The 4,419-nt window shown below is 43.7% G+C and overlaps 1 long non-coding RNA gene across 1 annotated transcript in view; it reads left to right on the forward strand.

Annotated features, from left to right (window-relative positions):
* Nucleotides 1-9: 9 nt before the first annotated feature.
* LOC113224907 overlaps nucleotides 10-4,419 on the forward strand; it is an 8,419-nt gene continuing 4,009 nt past the window's right edge. The window contains exons 1-2 of the long non-coding RNA XR_003309534.2: nucleotides 10-75; nucleotides 616-723. This is a non-coding gene — a long non-coding RNA (uncharacterized LOC113224907). The remainder of the gene's footprint in view (nucleotides 76-615; nucleotides 724-4,419) is intronic.

Consider the following 4,419-nt stretch of genomic DNA (forward strand, 5'->3'; position numbering starts at 1 on the left):
CGGCTCACTGCAACTTCTACCTCCCAGGTTCAAGCAATTCTCCTGCCTCAGCCTCCCTAGTAGCTGGGATTACAGGTATGTACCACCACGCCAGCTAATTTTTGTATTTTTAGTAAGATGGGGTTTCACTATGTTGGCCAAGCCGGTGTCTATCTCCTGGCCTCAGATGATCTGCCCACCTCGGCCTCACAATGTGCTGGGATTACAGGCATGAGCCACTGCACCTGGCCCTTTTCACAATTTTAATTGCACTAAACGTCTATAGAATGCTGACAGCACATAAACATGATTATGTGTCTTTGCAGTGCTCAAGCTTAAATACTGAGAATCCAAAAATACGATGTTTATTTGAACACGAAGTTTGAGGATAGCCACATAGGAAACACAGACTCCCAAAATGGAAAGTTAAAGTCTCATTTACATAGTCAGAGGCAGAGGTTTGACAGGTTGCAGCATTTTCCAACAAGATCAGGACATAGGTTATAGCGATTGGACTTGATTGGTCATAGCTCGCTATACTTTAAGGAAGATCGTTTTAACATTCCATAAAGAAGGGTAATGGTCTTGAGGGGGGTCTCACTTCTGGTGCTATTCAGTCTTTCCTAATCATTACAGGACAAGAATGAGGGAGAGATTTGACCCAGAATAAAGAAGCAGAAGGTGCAGCTTCACGCCATGCGACACGGGCCCCACAGCCACACTCCTCTCAAGGCTCAAAATCAGGTATAGTCCTGACAGCTTTCAATTTGGATTATTTAATTTCACATCACCCCTTTTTCAACATGAGCTTTTGAAGAAGGCTTAGCAGCTGAACGCAGATGGTTTGGGATCTCTGTATGTGTAGGGGCTTAGTCCCACATATCTAGGAAGGTTCATTCCTAGGATGTTGTCTCCCATGGCTAGGGCCAATGGGAGACAAGCTATACAGAACTGATGGGGTATAGGTCGAACCTGGAGCCACATGAAGGAAGTGACGTGGTGACCTGGGTCAGGCTACACAGCTGCATCGTCCGTTAATGGGATTCTGTGAGTGACGATTATTTTAGCATCTTCATTTGTGGATTGACTCCATTGCACACCAACGCCAGTGCAGTGAAGACAAAACAGGCTAGAATCCAGCCAATGACTGATTAATAGCTTCTTCCGCCAAGTTCCCCAAGACCCATACCAGTTGCTTAACCAACTGTGTGGAGAGGGTGTTGGATCTGAAAGTTTGGTTATTGGGTTTTCATATCAGTATTTAAGGTCATTATCTGATCCATCTGGGTTCGGGACATGACATTCCCTCTGCAGCTACAGCGAGTCTGTCTGAGGCCATAGGAGCCTGTAATGCAGCCTTTCTCATAAAAGCCTCTTCATTGTTTATTAACGCGGCACACGTGACTATCATTTGGGGCCTTTTTCAGTTCGGAGGAACACTGTCCTTCCCTTCTGGGACTTACCTCGTCCTCCTAGAGGACCTTTTATAATTCTGGTCACTCAAGAAGAAAGTTTAGATGTTTATTTGTTTATTGAATTGGCCTTCAGAATCTGGCCAGTTTTGAACATTACACATTTTGCTCAATCCACAAAGCTTCAATTTCTCTTTTCAAAGAGAAACTGTTTTCTCCCTGACCAAAATTTCAAATGGGAGAAAAAGTTCTAGAAACTCTAATGAGTAATTCAAAACAGAACCTTAACCTCTGAAAAAAAAAAAAAAAAAATCAAAGTCTTGAATCGGGTCAGCAGAATCCCTAAAGAATAACAAACAAAACTCCAAACTTGCAGTAGGTCTTCCAACCCTATCGAGTTAGCAATTTGTGTGGCTCAAATAAAAGTCCGAACTTCAACAAGCTGGGAGGTTCGGACCCAAGAAGGTCCTTCCCAGAGGTCCCTGTTGACTCCAGCGAGGCCAGGTGAACCCACATCGTGTGTGCTGGCAGCATGGCTCTGGCTGTTGGTGATGTAACAGGGATCGCTGGAGGCCCACTTCACATCCCTTTGTGGTTAGCAAAATGTCAATCTTCAATCATGAAATTTGGAAAAGGTGATTCAGTATAGAGTTTTTGTGAGTGCAAAGTTTGAGGGTCGTCACCTGGGAAACCTAGACTCTAGACGAATGGGCTCTGCTTTTAAAGTGAGAAGTTAAAGTTTCATTTTATAAGTAGAGACAGAAGTATAAAAAGGGCTGCGGCCTTTTCCAAGGAGGTCACAAGTTAAATCTATTTCACTTGATTGCTCACAGCTTGCTACATTCCAAGGAAACTCACTTTAACTTTCCACAAGGAGGGGTCATCCTCTGGAGGGATCTCACCTCTGGGGCCATTCAGTCCTTCCTAATCATTTACAGGACAAGAATGAGGAAGAGATTTGACCTAGAATCAAAGAAGTTGCAGCTTCACACCATGTGACTCAGGCCACACAGCCACGTTCCTCTCAAGGTGCAAAATGATCTCAGCTTTCAACAGCTTTAGGTCTGAATTATTTAATTTCACAGGGACTTTATACCAAGGTTTTCCACATTGCACAAAGATCACTACACCTTCCAAAACCCTGCTCAGGATGTCTTAGTCACTCCTTCAAAATAGGAACTGGAAGTAAAAAGCATTGAGACTGTTCTGTTGACAATTGCTTTACTTCTTTTTTATCTTCATTAGCAGGCATTAGGCAACCGTAACCAACCTTCTAGGCAGTTGTCAGTGATCACTGTCATACTAAAGTGCATGTTATATATTATAAATTTCCTTCATTTTATTTCCCCTTTATCTTACACTTACAGCGTTATGTTGATTTTTAAACTATATGGAAAGTGAAGTTACATGAGCTATAAATTCCCCATTACATGATGAAGCCACATTACAAAAAACTCGCTGTATTAGAAGAGGGCAGTGGAAAGTCGTGCTTAAAATCTTAGTGCTAAAATTCTCACTAAAACGTAAGTCACTGATTGATAGTATCCCTTTGCCTCAGAATAAGCTGTGTTGAGAGACATAGAAATAAGAGGGGTAAGTATGGGGGTTGCACAAACATTGCTTGCTGAAGTTTTACATCCTTCCCGGAGCCTCGGGGATGGAGTTGGGGCCATGCCAGGTGGCTTTCTGGATATCATCACTTCTTCCTCCCAGAAGCCGCATTGGATGTGTGTGTATGCATATGTATGTGTGATGTGTGGAGAATGTGTGTTGTTTGGGTGTGCATGTATGTGTGATGTGTGGAGAATGTGTGTTTGGGTGTGCATGTATGTGTGGTGTGCAGAATATCTGTGTGTATGCATGTGTTGTGTGTGCATATATGCGTGCGATGCATGTCTGAAGTGTGCTGTATGTATGGGTTTATGCGTGTGTGATGTGTGTGAAGTGTGTTGCATGTGTATACATGTGTGATTGTGGTGTCAGGTGTGTGGAGTATGTGTTGTGTGTACATGTATGTGTGTGGTATGTGGAGAACGTGTGTGTGCATGTGTGATGCATTGTGTGGAGAACCTGTTGTATGAGTGTACATGTATGATGTATGTGTGGTGAGTATGCACGTGTTTGTGTGTGATGCATCTCTGTAGTGTGTGCTGTATGTGTATGGGTTTATGCATGTGTGTGGTGTGTGAAGTGTGTTGCATGTGCGTATACATGTGTGATGTGTGTGGTGTCTGGTGTGTGCGTGTGATGCATGTGTGTGGTGTGTGTGTGGAGAATTTGTATGGGTGTGCATGTATGATGCATGTGTGGTGTGTAGAGTGTATGCACGTGTGTGCATATGTATGTGATGCATCTCTGTGGTGTGTGCTGTATGTGTATGGGTTTATGCATGTGTGTGGTGTGTGGAGAGTGTGGTATTTGGGTGTGCATGTATGTGTGGTGTGCAGAGCATCTGTGTGTATGCATGTGTGTGCATATATGCATGTGATGCATGTCTGTGGTGTGTGCTGTATGTGTATGGGTTTATGCATGTGTGTAGTGTGTTGCATGTGTGTATACATGTGATGTGTGTGGGGTGTGCATGTAGGATGCATGTGTGGTGTATAGAGTGTATGCACGTGTGTGCATGTGTGTGATGCATCTCTGTAGTGTGTGCTGTATGTGTACGGGTTTATGCATGTGTGTGGTGTTTGGTGTGCATGCGTTTGTGTGCATATATGCATGCGATGCATGTCTGGTGTGTGCTGTATGGGTTTATGCATGTGTGGTGTGTGGTGCATGTGTGTATACAGGTGTGATTGTGGTGTCTGGTGTGTGCATGTGTTGTATGTGTGTACATGTATGTGTGTGGTATGGAGAATAGGTGCATGTATGATGTATGTGGTGTGTATGCACGTGTGTGCATGTGTGATGCATCTCCGTAGTGTGTATGGGTTGATGCATGTGTGTGGTGTGCAGAGTATCTGTATGCGTGTGTTGTGTGTGTGTATATATGCGTGCAATGCATGTCTGAGGTGTGTGCTGTGTA

Source organism: Piliocolobus tephrosceles, chromosome 15, assembly GCF_002776525.5.
Source record: "Piliocolobus tephrosceles isolate RC106 chromosome 15, ASM277652v3, whole genome shotgun sequence".
Lineage (NCBI taxonomy): Eukaryota > Metazoa > Chordata > Mammalia > Primates > Cercopithecidae > Piliocolobus > Piliocolobus tephrosceles.